At 43.4% G+C, this 16,724-nt stretch overlaps 1 protein-coding gene across 3 annotated transcripts in view; it reads left to right on the top strand.

Annotated features, from left to right (window-relative positions):
* QSER1 (glutamine and serine rich 1) overlaps nucleotides 1-16,724 on the top strand; it is an 85,333-nt gene that overhangs the window by 971 nt on the left and 67,638 nt on the right. The window lies entirely within an intron of this gene.

Here is a 16,724-nt window from a genome sequence, read left to right as displayed (position 1 = left end):
AACCTGTGCAGGGAAAGTTGCTGGCTTCCCCTTTCTTCAAAGGTCTGTGTTAAATCTGCAGCTAGGGTTCAAGAGTTCATGTTTTCCTTTGGCGATTCCTAGGGAAGCCCAGTATAGCGAACGTGTTTCGCAATCTGTACAAAGGAGTAACATTCTCCCCATGCATTAAACTGCGAAACGGCAACATTAAAAGCGGCCCAGTGGAAGGCGTGGCCCCATTTGTTAACGGCATGGACTAATGAGGGATGCGGTGTCAAGAACAATACTGTGTCTTGTAGGTGTAGCCCCTGAATTGCGAGGTTACAAATGCTGGGATATTGAGAGCTTCTGGTGACCTCATCCTAAACCATCATGGGGAAGCTCCCGTGTTTATGATCGCACCAAACCTCTTCGCTATACTTGCAGCTTTGTTTCATCATTTATTTTTGATTATAGCATCTTATTATTCCTCTCCTGTTGTTCAGGGTCGCCTTTTCCTTGTAAATCACTATTTTCAGAAGTACAGTGCTCCTTCTGTGCAGAAACTTGTCCAAGAGAATTCAGCCCCTTTTTTAAAAAAAGCTGGGAGAAAAAAATTAGAAGTAGAAAAATTATTTACAAAAGATTTTATAGGGTAAGGTTTGCTCATATATTGTATAACTCAGGTTAACTTTGTCAACTTAAAGAAATACAAATCATAAAGTTTTCCAAGTGGTCAATCTCTGTTTTGGATTATTATTATTATTAATTATATTATCTGTCTATCTTAGGTATGTGTGTAGCTCCACATTACTGTTGTATATAAAGGCAAAATACAGTGTTAGAGTAAGCATAACATCAACATGGAATCTGTTATTGCTATGCTAATATTTGCCACTTAAACTTGAAATCCCCCTTTTCCTCTCCTCTTCCCCCTGCTGTAATAGGATGGATTTTCCCTAGATTCTGAAAGTGGGTTTTCCTGTACTGAAGAGTTTAGGGTTCACCGCACCCTTGTTAAATGGTTTAAAATACAGCTTGCTCTGTCTACATCCCTTCTCCCTCCAAGAGTCTCATATTTAATGCATTCCATGTTTATATAGCAACTGTTCAATTATTCAGATTACATACAGTGACAATGAACATTGGAACCCACCAAAATGGAGGTTTAGCACTTCGCTGTTGGCATATGCAGTAGGTTTGAAAACAACAAATAATCTATAAAGATTTTTAATCTATACATTTTTTTCTCATATAAAGACTGACACCATATTGTAGCAACTCAATGTAGCTGTAGGTCACAGTCTAGACTCATCGGTTTGCAAATACAGTTTTGTATTATAGATTGTACAAATGCTAGATAAATAATACATATGTTAAAATAAGCATAAATATAAAAATATATATTCAACCAAGTTAAATTATTGTGAAAGGTATAAACAAATTAGGTATCTGTGAGTTATTATTTTTGTTTTAAGTGTTGTCTATAGTGTAATTATATTTTAGAAGCCTGAAACTAAAGCCTTTTTCTTTACTAAATATTTTAAACACTTACCATTAAGAGAAAAACACACACAAATGATTAAATAAACTTCGTAAGCACATTAAAAAAATAGATCATATTGGCCAAACTTATTGACAGTGCTTAAAACTAAAGTCTAACACTTATTCATTTTGCAAGTTCAACATAGGTAGAGGCAATGTAAGAATCCCCACAGTGCCCTGCTGGTGTGTGTCCATTATTTTTGAAGGCCTGCTTCTAGGGCATGAGCAAGAAGGTCAAAGATTGAAGTAGCAAGGAGACTGAACTGCTTTCTCACCACATAGCCCTCAATTATCCACAGATCCCGATGTGTGATGGGCTTGCTAGAAACTCAAAATGAGCTATGCAACAAAAAAGGAGTCTTGATATTACATTAGATTAATCTAGCCAAAGCTTTCAATACCAATTCTCTTATCAACATTTAATGTCAATTTTCAGTGGTAAACACTGAAATAAAACTATTTTGAAGGGCAGGTAAAAAATAAGCCTCAGGCTACGTCTACATTGCACACCAGTTTCAGCAGCGTGTATGGTATGTATAGCTACACGTGTCAGTGAAAAGCTCTGGCAGTGGGGAGGCAGCAGGGAAAGGTTTCAGCAACTCACGGCTGCCAGATACTTTCATTGCCATGAGGAAAGGCTCTGATGGAAGGGGGCTGGTGGGAAAGGCTGATCCTCACTGCTGGAGCCTTTCCCTGCAGCAGAGCAGTCAGAACCTCCCCCACTGCCAGTCTTTACCTGCCGCGTGGAAGGGATCTAGCAGCCGGGAGCTGCCAGAGCCTTTGCTCACTGCTGAAGTCTTTTCCTGTGATGTGGAAAAGCTCCAGCAGCTGGGAGGTAGCAGGATACTACACAGTTAAAAACAGCAGTGTAGACAAGAAGGCATGGCTTGGGCACGCAAAGAGCTGTGTAGGATATGTACTTGGGTACATACCCACAGCCTTCAGGAGTGTCTGTACTCCACTTGCCTAAGCTGTTCTACACTGCTACTTAAACCCATGCTAGGATGGCTAACAAATGCCTACTCTACATGCTGCTGAAAGAAGAATACAGTGTAGACGTAAAAGGGGAGTGATATACCTCGTTGTGCCCCACCAAGTCCTGAATTACAGGGAGAACTTCTAAATGTGAGAAGATAATTCAGGTTATACTGTGCACCTTCCAATGGCACAGCTGTGCTGCTATAGCAGTGCTGTTGTAAGGTACGCAGTGTAGCTGCTCTTTCTGAGCTCTCTCCTGCCAACAAAAGAAAACCACCCCCAATGAGAGCGTCTCCCACTGACAAAGCACTGTCCACACAGCTGCTTTTTGTGGGTAAAACTTTTGTTGGTTGGGGATGTTTTTTTCACAGCCTTGACCGACAAAAGTTTTACTGATGAAAGCGCAGTGTAGACATAGCCTCAGTCTCCATGCTAGTTTGGTCCTTGACCTCTCTTTAGAGTACCTACAAAGATGTCAATTTTGATAGTTTTTATTTCTAATGTGGGCCTTTGTCCGTAAGAACATGAAAGCTTCGCATGGGCCACTGAACAGGTTCCTGAAAAAATGCTTCTCCTAGAGGAGACGGGCTATATATCCCTTTACCAATGCAAAAAGACATTCAGTTCCTAAATGTGTTTGGGTCTTTTTTTCTTCTTCCTTCCTGCTTCTTTGAAAAATTATTCCCTTTCTGTATTACAGGCCAGAGCAGCAGCCCTTTCACTTTCTTTGTTTGTTTCTTCTGCCTTTTTTGCCTAGCCTGTGTTTGTATTGGAGCATTCTGATGAAACTGGCAGGATGGGCTGTTAGGAAGGAGGGTGGATTTAGAAAGATCACTGCTCTCATTAGGTAAAAACACTGTACAACGATTGAATTTTAAACGATGTGAAAGCCTGTACAAAGAATGTATATTTTGTCATCTGCGTTCCTGGGTTTTTTTATTGTTTTTTGCTTATATGCTAACTTGCAAAATGTAGTCATTTGGGTCTATGTAGTCAATGGGTCTCTTAGCTGATATCAATGTATCTCTCTTTTTTTAAAAATTCAGAATATTTAAATACGTCTGTAGGCGTCCGTCCAGTGTTCTGTGTGCCTATTCTATAAATTAAAAAATATAACGTAAACTTGGAAAAAGGACAGCACATAAATATATCCACCTCAACCCACAGCTTCCCTCAACAGCCTTAATGAAGGGGGGTAGGGGAGGAATGGGCTTTACAGAGTGCCCAGAAAGTTACCAAATCCTTCACAAAAATACTGGTGTTATTTTACTGCTTCAGAGACAAATGCAGAAGGAAAATATTTTTATATTTAAGTAAAAGACAGGTCAGGTCACAATTCAAACTCTTCATGCTCCCAGAGCAAGGACTAAGGGTATGGCTACACTGCAATTAAAAACTCTTGGCTGGCCTGTGCCAGCTGACTCGGGCTCATGGGACTCAGGCTGTCGGACTGTTTAATTGCAGTGTAGATTTCTGGGCTCACCCGAGTTCTGGGACCCTCCCACCTTGCAGCTTGGGCTCCTAGAGCATGAGCTGGAGCCCAAGCCTGGAAGTCGACACTGCAGTTAGACAGCCCTGCAGCCCAAGACCTGTGAGCCCAAGTCAGCCGGCACAGGCCAGTGGCAGGTGTCTAATTGCAGTGTAGACATACCATTAGAACACACTTAGCCCTGGTCTACACTATGAGTTTAGGTTGAATTTAGCAGCGTTAGATCGATTTAACCCTGCACCCGTCCACACGACGAAGCCATTTTTGTCGACTTAAAGGGCTCTTAAAATAGATTTCTGTACTTCTTCCCGACGAGGGGATTAGCACTGAAATCAACATTGCTGGGTCGAATTTGGGGTGGTGTGGACGCAATTCGACGGTATTGGCCTCTGGGAGCTATCCCAGAGTGCTCCACTGTGACCACTCTGGACAGCACTTTCAACTCAGATGCACTAGCCAGGTACACAGGAAAAGCACCAGGAACTTTTGAATTTCATTTCCTGTTTGGCCAGTGTGGCGAGCTCATCAGCAGAGGTGACCATGCAGTCCCAGAATCGCAAAAGAGCTCCAGCATGGACCGAACGGGAGGTACTGGATCTGATCTCTGTATGGGGAGAGGAATCCGTGCCATCAGAACTCCGTTCCAAAAGACGAAATGGCAATATATTTGAAAAAATCTCCAAGGGCATGATGGACAGAGACTATAACAGGGATGCACAGCAGTGCTGTGTGAAAATTAAGGAGCTCAGGCAAGCCTATCAAAAAACCAAAGAGGCGAACAGCCGCTCCGGGTCAGAGCCCCAGACGTGCCGCTTCTCTGATGAGCTGCATGCAATTCTAGGGGTGTCCATACCCCACCCCTGTCCGTGGACACCTGCAAGGGGGGAGTCTCACGCAACAGGGATGAGGATTTTGGGGACGAGGAGGAGGAGGATAGCGCACAACAGGCAAGCAGAGAAACCATTCTCCCTGACAGCCAGGAACTGTTTATCATCCTGGAGCCAATACCCTCCCAATGCAGGCTCCTCCGGACCATGAAGCTGGAGAAGGCACCTCTGGTGAGTGTACTTTTGTAAATATGATACATGGTTTAAAAGCAAGCGTGTTTAATGATTAATTTGCCCTGAAGATTTGGGATGCATTCGCGGCCAGTACAGCTACTGGAAAGGTCTGTTAACGTGTCTGGGGATGGAGTGGAAATCCCCCAGGAACATTATTAAGGGGACATTCAGAGGTGGCTGTTCCTGCTGAGCTGTTTGCCTGTGGCTGAAAAGAAATCATCCCCGCTTTTAACCACGCGGTGGAGGGGGGGACCCGTTCATGCTGAGCTGTTCACATTTGGCTGGCAGGGATCTACCCTGATACCAGCCATGTGGTGGGAGGAGGGGTGAAGCGACCATCCCAGAGATTTGGATGGGGGGCAGGGGTTAGTTGTGCTTTGTGCTGCATGTTAACCTGAAAACCACAGCCCCTCTTTTTAAATGGCCAACCCAGTGGGTGCTTAGTATGGGAAAGGAGGCCGCTGCTGTTTGAAACCATTCCCACACGTTATGAAGGTTGAAGAAGCCAAAAGACTGTGGCTTACCATGGCTGCCTACAAGCCGAATTCTGTTGCCCAGCCCTGTGTATGTGATCTCTCACACCAGGCCCTCAAAATAAGAGGCAAAATGCGACCTTGTACTGAAAGCACATGTGCTGTGTAATGTTTCAGAGTAGCAGCATATTAGTCTGTATTCGCAAAAAGAAAAGGAGTACTTGTGGCACCTTAGAGACTAACCAATTTATTAGAGCATAAGCTTTCATGAGCTACAGTTCACTTCATCGGACTTGAAAGCTTATGCTCAAATAAATTTGTTAGTCTGTAAGGTGCCACAAGTACTCCTTTTCTTTGTGTTATATAATGTTAACAGCTTGGTTCACCGTGAAAGAGTCTACCCATTGTTCTGTAAAAAGTCTTTTTAAATACTATTGTCCCTTTTTTTCCTCCCGCAGCTGCAAATGTTTCAAAGCTCCCTCTATCATCTCTGTTCCAGAGACTAGCGCAGATAAGAAGGCGAAAAAAACGCACTCACGATGAAATGTTCTCTGAGCTCATGCAGTCCTCCCACACTGAAAGAGCTCAGCAGAATGCATGGAGGCAAACAATGGCAGAGTCCAGGAAAGCAGAAAATGAATGCCAGGACAGGAGGGATGAGCAAGATGAGAGGTTGCGGGACCAAGAGAAGAGATGGTGGCAGCGTGATAAGAGGAGGCAGGATGCAATGCTGAGGCTACTGGGGGGTCAAACTGACATGGTCCGGCATCTGGTGGAGCTGCAGGAAACGCAGCAGGAGCACAGACCGCCGCTGCAATCCCTGTGTAACCGGCCACCCTCCTCCCCAAGTTCCATAGCCTCCTCACCCAGATGCCCAAGAACGCGGTGGGGGGGCTCCGGGCACCCAACCACTTCACCCCAGAGGACTGCCCAAGCAACAGAAGGCTGGCATTCAATAAGTTTTGAAGTGCAGTGTGGCCTTGTCCTTTCCTCCTCCCCTCATCCACCACCCTACCCAGTGCTTCCCTCCTCCCCCATCCCTCCCAGGCTACCTTGGCAGTTATCCCCCTATTTGTGTGATGAATTAATAAAGAATGCGTGATTTTGAAACAACAATGACTTTAGTGCCTCTGCAAGCGGTGATTGAAGGGGGGAGGGCGGTTGGCTTACAGGGAAGTAGAGTCAACCAAGGGGGCAGGTTTTCATCAAGGAGAAACACACACAACTGTCACACCATAGCCTGGCCAGTCATGAAACTGGTTTTCAAAGCTTCTCTGATGCACAGGGCACCCTGCTGTGCTCTTCTAATCACTCTGGTGTCTGGCTGCGTGTAATCAGCAGCCAGGCGATTTGCCTCAACCTCTCACCCCGCCATAAATGTCTCCCCCTTGCTCTCTCAAATATTGTGGAGAACACAGCAAGCAGCAATAACAATGGGAATATTGGTTTCGCTGAGGTCTAACCGAGTCAGTAAACTGCACCAGCAAACTTTTAAACATCCAAATGCACATTCTACCACCATTCTGTACTTGCTCAGCCTATAGTTGAACAGCTCCTTACTACTGTCCAGGGTGCCTGTGTATGGCTTCATGAGCCATGGTATTAAGGATTAGGCTGGGTCCCCAAGGATAACTATAGGCATTTCAACATCCCCAACAGTTATTTTCTGGTCTGGGAATAAAGTCCCTTCCTGCAGCTGTTGAAACAGACCAGAGTTCCTGAAGACGCGAGCGTCATGTACTTTTCCTGGCCATCCCACGTTGATGTCAGTGAAACGTCCCTTGTGATCCACCAGGGCTTGCAGCGTTACTTACTGGCTACCAAGGTGGTCTCGTCCCAAGATAGGGATATGCATTCTATCGCCCCACCACAGTTCAGGAATCCCATTGCAGTGAAGCCATCCACTATGACCCACACGTTTCCCAGAGTCACTACCCTTGATAGCAGCAGCTCAATGATTGCGTTGGCTGCTTGCATCACAGCAGCCCCCACAGTAGATTTGCCCACTCCAAATTGATTCCTGACTGACCAGTTGCTGTCTGGCATTGCAAGCTTCCAGAGTACTATCGCCACTCGCTTGTGAACTGCGAGGGCTGCTCTCAGCTCGGTATTCTTGTGCTTCAGGGCAGGGGAAAGCAAATCAAAGTTCCATGAAAGTGCCCTTACGCATGCGAAAGTTTTGCAGCCCCTGGGAATCATCCCAGAGCTGCAAAACTATATGGTCCCATTAGTCTGTGCTTGTTTCCTGGGCCCAGAATCAGCATTCCACGGCATGAGCCTGCCCCATTGCCACCTGGATGCCCAAATTGCCGGGGCCCGTACTTTGAGAGAATCTGTGTCCATGTCCTCCTCGCTCTCGTCACCGCGCTGCCGTCATCTCCTCGCCTGCTTTTGCAGGTTCTGCACATACTGCAGGATAATGCGTAAGGTGTTTACAATGCTCATAACTGCTGCAGTGATCTGAGTGGTCTCCATGCTTGCCATGGTATGGCATCTGCAGGAGAGCAGAGTTGCAGCAGAAGTGGTGGCTGACGGACGCCACGAGAATAGATATTTATAGAGAACAACGAGAGGACCTGCGAGGTGGATTTAGGAGAGCAGAGTTGCAGCCGATGCAGTGGAGGACGACGGTTAGCACCATGCACATTTCCCGAAGAAGAACACATGTACTTGGGAGCTCATGACACACAACATAGAGAAATTTGCTATTGAGACAATAGCAGCAGAGCAGAGTTGCAGCGGAAGCGTTGGATGACGACGGTTAGCAGTCCTTCTTTACCGTCTGCTGACAGCAGTATGGCGTCTGCACAGAAAAAAGGTGTGAAACGATTGTCTGTCATTGCTTTCATGGAGGGAGGGGTGACTGACAACATGTCCCCAAAACCACCCGAGACAATGTTTTTGCCACATAAGGCATTGGGAGCTTAACCCAGAATTCCAGTGGGCAGCGGAGACTGCGGGAACTGTGGTATAGCTACCCACAGTGCACCGCTCCGTAAGTCGATGCTAGCCATGGTAGTAAGGACGCACTCCGACTTAATGCGCTTAGCATGGACATACGCAATCAACTGTATAAAATCGATTTCTAAAAATCGACTTCTATTAATATCGACCTAATTTCGTAGTGTAGACATAGCCTTATTTTTCAGGTGGATTTCACAGTCTGTGTCTCTATCTCTGTCTGTTCTCATTTTTCCCTAGTTCAGTTGTTCTCTTATGTGGTTTGTTGGCCTTTGTCATTCTTTATCTCCCATTTACATCCTCAGTGCTATTCTTTTCTTAGGGTTTAGGAATAACTCCATGTGTGGGCGCTCTTATTCCACAGTGTTCCTCTGTAGCTTAACTGGATAAGATCAACGGAAACAAGGCACCCTTATTTTGGAATAAGAGTGTCCACAAGTGGAGTTATTCCTGTTCTTCAATAACTCCGTGTGTAGATAAGCCCTTACACTTTACCCTTTATCCTGGTGGTTTTTTCTCGTCCTCATGAGGTTCCTGTTGCAGTCACTATGCTAACTTACTTTAGACTTCTCCTCTCCACATCTTCTATGGAATCTTCTGACTCCACATTTATTTGCTGTTTCAGTAATCAGTGAGTGGAAAAGAATATAATTTCTTGTGTAATTTGTTACAGATACAGTGCTGAGAAATTCAAAATAGCTATGGGGTTTCCTTAGCTATCCTGAAAGGTTTCAAAGATGTGGGACAGGCCATGAAAATCAGGTGTGTCCTCTGAACTTCAGGATCATGGGTCACCCTTGGCTCCTTCTCAGGCATTTGAGATTGTAGTACTTAAAGTTTAATACTAGTTGTGGTTGAGTGTTCTTCCGTTATAAACCATGTCCATGTCTTCATGAACTTACTAGTGGGGGGAAGATTAACTTTTATAGCTGAATTTGTGTCTGTGTGAATGTAGTGCTGACTTGACAACTCTGGAGATTGTGGGGTTCTGTTTATCCAGAGAACAGATACAGCAATGCAAGCTTCTCCATGCAGACTCACCAGTGTGGCTCATTCATGATCTGAAAAGACCACTGCTAGGAATTGGAAGATCATTTGTTTTCTATATCCATCCAGTTATTGGACTCTGTTGGGACTGCCAAGGGTACCATTTGGAAGTGGGGTCTTTAGGTTTGTGGTCACTTGTCTACTGGCAACAGGAATAATGATACTACCAAATTGACTCCTCATCAGGGGCAGTAGAACCGTGAGATTTTGGGGACAAGCACCCCTGCAATGGAAATATTGTGGAGGCTGATCTATATTTCTGACTCAATGCTTGTTGTTCATTGTAAGCTGTGTGCATGGGACGGGGGTAGTGAGAGCAGGACTCAGAAGTGCTGGAATGGCCACCTCACTGCTTGAGATTGGTCTGGGGAGCAGGTAGGAACCACTCCCCATCCTATCCCTGACATCTGGACCTTGCCCCACTGCCCCTGACTCCCTGCTCTGTTTGCAATGCACCCCTCTCCCTCCCCCCAGTCAAAGTGAGCTTCTGAGACTTCATACTTCTCATAGGCTTTCAAATAGCCATTATTTGTCAACCACCTTTAGTCCTTACTGAAATTGGTAACCTGGAGGTTACCAATCATCTGAGCCAGCCAGTTCCCACAGGGTGCAAGGGTTTTTCTCTGATCTTTTTTCATAAAACTCCCACTGTGATATTTTTTGAAGAGATTCAAAATTAGGGAGCATTTTATACCAGTTAAGGCAATTTTTTAAATTTTATATTTGTATTCTTAAAACGCTAATTGTTTTTGTTTTAGACATCAGGTTTAAGACATATTAAATCCTAAATGAAAACCAGTGCTTCTGGCATATTTAAGGAATTTGTTTTAAATAGTAAAGTTATTTCTTTCTTAAAATGGGGTACTGTCATTTTTCTGTAACTTTTGAGCAGTGCACAGCTTCCTGATAGAACTATAGTGAAACAAACACAACTGATTTTATTTAAATGATTATATACTCAACTAAATGCTACATAGTCTTATATGAATGTTCTGGGATGTTTTTTCTTTTAAGGACCAGGAATTGCAAAAATCAAACAAACCCATCCTGTTAATGCCAGATTAAGTTTGAGATGTAGATTAAAGGAAAATGAAATTAAGGGAGAGATCCTCCAACTGGGTATGTGGGAGCAGACCCTTCTGCCGGTATGGGGCTTCCCATTGACTTCCACACCAGTTATTACTCAGCCCTGTCACATGTACGTTTGTAGGCATTAGCAGTTTTATTATATACATTTAATATAGGGAACAAGAATTGCCTTGTGGTCAGAAGTGAGGAATTTAAGTACTGGTTCTGCTCCTGGCTTTGCTATTGATGTGTAGTAGGGTTTTGGCTGAGTCACTAAGGGCCAGGTTTTCCAAAAAGTTCAGCACGTTAAATTCTGAGCTCTTCTGAAAATCTAGCCACGAGTATCACAATGGGAGCTGCTGTATAAAATCTTGAAAATCTGACCCTTATTTTGGTGCCTATATAGGAGCTAAGCCCTTGAAAATCTGATCCCAATTGTGGATGCTGACCTCTTTTGAAAATCTGGCTTTTTGTGACTGTCTTGGTTTCACCATGTAATATGAGATAATACTTCACAGGGTGTTATGAGGGTTAAGTAACTGTTTGTAAAATGCTTTGAGATTCTGCTTTATGATGAAAGGAATTATTAAATGCAAAGTGCTGTTTATGCTCAAAATGACTTAGTTACAGTTGATCCAGGAAACATAAATGTGAACATCCCGATTCTTCTGTGGTTAACGTCTCTACTTCCAAGTTGCATTAACACAGTATTTCCATATAATTAGAATATAAAGTGTACATTAAGAAATAAAATGCAAAACTTTCCTATGGATTGGTATTTTGACACTAGTGTTCAGTTGTCAGTTCAAGACAAGTTATGGCACTATGATGGTATTTTTTTTGAAGTATCTCATGCTGTCTGGAGTGGCTCATGACTGAGTGCCTACCTTGGGGCAGACTGTCCGAAAACAAGGGCAGATATCCCACACTGCTGGTATGTTCTATAATTAGCTTTCACGAAGCCAGTAACAAATGTGAACTTCTGGATCACTATACTAGTCTTCTCATGGAGTCAGAGACAGTCCTCTTAGACCAGGGGTGGACAAACTACGGTTTTGGATCTGGCCTGAGGGATTGCCACCCCTGTGATGCCGTGGGCCCTGCACCGCTGCTGGAAGTAGCCAGCACCACATCCCTGTGGCCCCTGGGGTTGGGGGGACAGAGGGCTCTGTGCACTGCCCTCACCTCCAGGCACCGCCCCCCGCAGCTCCCATTGGCCAGGAATGGGGAACCGTGGCCAATGGGAGCTTCAGGGGAGGTACCCACAGGGGAGGGCAGTGCACGGAGCCCTCTGCCCCACCCCACCCCCAGGGGCTCCAGGGATGTGGTGCCAGCCATTTCCGGGAGTAGCGCGGCATGGGGCCAGGGCAGGCAGGGAGCCCTCCTTAGCCCCGCTGCACGCTGCTGCCACCCTGGAGCCACTCCAGGTAAGCAGTGCCGGGCCGGAGCCTGCATCCCACACCCCAGCCCCATGCCGCACCCCAACCCCCTGCCCTGAGCCCCCTTGTACACCCCGCACCACTCCTGTGCCTCAACCCTCTGCCCTGAGCCCCCTGCTGCACCACTCCTGCACCCCAACCCCTTGCCCTGAGCCCTCTGCCACACTCTGCACCCCCTCCTGCACCCCAGCCCCCTGCCGTGAGCCCCCTCGTACACACCGCACCCCTCCTGCATCCCAACCCCCTGTCCTGAGCCCCTTCCTGCACACTGCACCCCCTCCCTCACACCGCACTCCCTCCTGCACCCCAACCCCCTGCCCCAACCCTACATTCATGGCCCTGCATGCAATTTCCCCACCCAGATGTGGCCCTCGGGCCAAAAAGTTTGCCCACCCCTGCCTTAGACTCTCCAGTCTATCTTGCCACCCAGGCAAACTGAACTTTATGATAAAAAGATCACTTAAACACTTCCGATTTTTCCGAGTCCCAAAAGATTAGTCATTTACCAGATCAATTAGTAGTTCAGATCTTTCACCAAAGATAACACTGACAGCCAATTATATAGTAAACTAACTATAGGCTTATTAAGAAAAAAAAAGTGTTATTAAAAGACTATGGCAGGTAAAATACATGTACAGATGAATCACAGTTTGTAACTCCAATAACTGCCTGTTTCTCAAAAGTCTTTTCATGGTACCCAGACTGTCTCTGGGGAATCTCCACTTTGCATCTGATACATGTCTCTGTAAGAGTCCAGACACTTCAGAGAGAGAGGATCTTTTCTTGAATCCATATTTATAGTATCTTACTCAATAAGCAAGCTGACAGTGTCTCTACCCACGTGGGCTTTTCCTTTGGTGGTGGTGTGTGTGGAATGCACTTAGTATTTTGACCTCCGACCATTATACATAATGGTCACTTGCTTTGAAATTAGAATTTTCTGTTACAAGTCTTTAGTCCTTTATAAGCATTCTACAATTTTAGAAGAATGTCTAAAATATGTATGTCTCTATAATTGCACTTATAACAACAGAATGTCTCTATAATTGCACTTATAACAACAGAATACCAATTGAAATTTATTAAATATGTTTGGATGTTTTTCTACATTTTCAATATTGATTTCAATTACAACACAGACTACAAAGTGCACAGTGCTCTTTTTGATTATTTTTGATTACAGATATATGCACTGAAAAAATGATAAACAAAATAAATAGTATTTTTCAATTCACCTCATACAAGTACTGAAGTACAGTCTCTTTATCATGAAAGTGTAACTTACAAATGCAGATTTTTATTTTTATTTTTGGTTACATAACTGCACTCAAAAACCAAATAGTGTAAAACTTTAGAGCCTACAAGTCCATTCAGTCCTATGTCTTATTCTGCCAATTGTTAAGACAAACAAGCTTGTTTACATTGACGGGAGATACTGCTGCCTGCTTCTTATTTACAGTGTCACCTGAAAGTGAGAACAGGCGTTCACATGGCACTTTTGTAGCTGGCATTGCAACTAAACATTCATATGCCCCTTCTGTGCTTCGGCCACCACTCCAGAGGACATGCTTCCATGCTGATAATGCTCGTTAAAAAAATGTGTCAATTAAATTTGTGACTGTACTCCTTGGGGGGAGAATTGTATGTCTCCTGCTCTGTTTTACCCACATTCTGCATATATTTCATGTTATAGTAGTCTCAGATGATGACCCAGCACATGTTCGTTTTAAGAACACTTTCACAGAAGATTTGACAGAACGCAAAGCAAGTACCGATGTGAGATTTCTAAAAATAGCTACAGCACTTGACCCAAGGTTTAAGAATCTGAAGTGCCGTCAAGAATCTGAGAGGGACAAGGTGTGGGGCATGCTTTTAGAAGTCTTAAAAGAGCAACGCTCTGATGTGGAAACTGCAGAATCCAAACCACCAAAAAAGAAATGAACCTTCTGCTGGTGGCATCTGACTCAGATGATGAAAATGAACATGTGTCGGTCCACGCTGCTTTGGATCATTATCAGGCAGAACCCATTATCAGCATGGAAGCATGTCCTCTGGAATGGTGGTTGAAGCATGAAGGGATATATGAATCTTTAGTGCATCTGGCACATAAATATGTGCAACACCAGCTACAACAGTGCCATGTGAATGCCTGTTCTCACTTTCAGGTGACATTGTAAACAAGACGTGGGCAGCATTATCTCCTGCAAATTATAACCAACCTTGTTTGTCTGAGTGATTGGCTGACCAAGAAGTAGGACTGAGTGGACTTGTAGGCTCTAAAATTTTACATTGTTTTATTTTTGAATGCAGGTTTTTTTGTACCTAATTCTACATTTGTAAGTTCAACTTTCATGATAAAGAGATTGTACTATAGTACTTGTATGAGGTGAACTGAAAAATAATGGTTTTTTGTTTTTTACAGTGCAAATATTTGTAATCAAAAATAAATATGAAGTGAGCACTGTACACTTTGTATTTTGTTGTAACTGAAATTAATATATTTTAAAATGTAGTAAACATCCAAACATATTTAAAATAAATGGTATTGTTGTTTAACAGTGTGAACAAGCACAATATTTTCTTTTAATCACTTGACAGACCTATAATAAAATTAAAAAGTTGACCCCTCATGAGGAAAGAGCCACATAAAATCAAAACAATACAAGAAAAGTAGGAATTCTTTATGTGGAGTAAACCATGCAAATATAATTTATCCATGGCTTTCTCCAAGATTTTAGGGAAGGTCAGCAGGCCAGTCAGCAGGAGAACTGTGTGAGCCCCAAACATGAAATTTGAAAATCAAATTGCTTAAATTGTTGTTTTGTAGTATTTTAATCTAAATTGAAGTTTATATGAGCATGTATTTGGAGAAGGGATCTGTGATTCTGAAGTTCTCATGATGGCAGTGGCTTCAAACTCTTTGTCATGCTTATAAGAAAAGTGCCACCACGCAAGATGAAAGTCACAGCATCTTGTGATTTATGTATAGTAACTTTTTGTAATAACTACAAATAAAGTAAAGTTCCTATGCATGAATCAGCAGAGCAGTGGCACTCAAAGCCCATCTCAAAACTTTATTCCCAAAATATTTTTAAAAAGCAAACAATGTCAAAATTATGATTATTATATTATTTTATTGCAACACACCTATATCAGAATCCAGACCCTCTTGTTAGGTGCTGCACGAACACAGAAATGATCCCTGCCACAAGAAACTTAGAGTCTAATAAAATTGTAAACTATGTACTTATTAAGTATCTTCCTCTGGTGGTGTACCTAATACCAATGACAATCAACTGGTTTGTTTTTTCCTTATATGAGGGCTGGTACAAATAGTGGCATCTGTGCCACTGCAGAATCGAGTGGTAGTATTCTTGATGGTTATTAATTGTTTAGAAGTATTGCTAAAATCCCTTACTTTAAGAATAATTTGGGGGAAACAGGTCAGAGGCAGTATTTTTCCTTCTGACAGATTGTGCTGTCCTTGTGAATGCAGACAGTTCAGTCTGAATCTGCCTGATTTTATTTGGAAAATAACACAGAATTTCCTTACTATTGAAGACACTTGAATCAGCCACTGAGTAAATGCAGTGTAGATAAACCAAATTATTTACCACTCAAAACAGATCCACTGATTGAAACTTTGCAGATATTATCATGTAGGCAAAAAGTCTATTTTGACTTCTTTATACTCACACCATTGTACTTCAAAAATCTTTGCAGTTGGTCAGTCAGATTCAAATTGCAGCTTCTGCTACTGTTGCTCAAGCTTTCTTTCCTCCTGCCTCAGTTTGCATAGTTCATTCATAAACCAGAGTGATCTGGAAAGACAGACTTTGGGAAGAAGGTGCCTTGGGGATATTCTATGGATATTTGAGGACAAAAAATCATTATAAACTCTTACCAGACAATTGAATGTTATGTCACATGGACAACATTCTTCCTCAAACGTCCCTAGAAATGCTCTGGTACCATCAAGCTTAGAGGGCCTGGTCAGATGATCAAAACAAGTCCCTCACCCTGACAAGGGAGGTGTGCCACAACCTTAAATTGCATGAGTGAATAGTCTGATGATGACTTAGGGAAAACTTCCAAATATTAAACCTCCAATCCTATCCCAAACATCAGATCCCAAGCATGGCCAGCTGTATGACCTGAACCAACATATTGGGCTCTGATTTCATAAGCTTGAGAAATCTCCCAAGAAAATTTAGATGCTGCAGGAAGTGATGTCCGTGATTCATTATGTGACATTTTTCCCCTTTGAGAACTAATGCCCCAATGTGGATCAGATGCAAAACTAGGACTTGAAATTTCCCAACCGCTCCCCCCCACAATGTTGAATATGCAACTTCCTAAACTAAATTAGCAGTAAACAGGAATTGCCATGATCTCATCAATTTCACAGCTGTCCAATGGTGTTTTGAACAGCAGCAATGAAACTGGCTGGAGTCTTGTTTCACTGTGTTGCAATACTAGAATACTAGTTTTTTGGGGGGAAGGAAGAGAGCAGTCATTCTCCACCAATAGCAGTTGTCAGTGGGGCTCTCATGGTTTCAGATGGCCACAGAGTAAGATATATGTTACTCTGGTCAGTGTCACAACTAATATTCAGAATGGGTATTGGTAGCAGTGAAACTAGTCAGATCTTGCCATCAGCTGCCAGCTAGGAAAGCTGTGAACAGCAACACCAATATGATCTGCG

The sequence above is a fragment of the Lepidochelys olivacea genome (assembly GCF_965140295.1).
Source record: "Lepidochelys olivacea isolate rLepOli2 genome assembly, chromosome: 6".
NCBI lineage: Eukaryota > Metazoa > Chordata > Testudines > Cheloniidae > Lepidochelys > Lepidochelys olivacea.
This window is presented reverse-complemented; position numbering and strand designations above follow the sequence as displayed.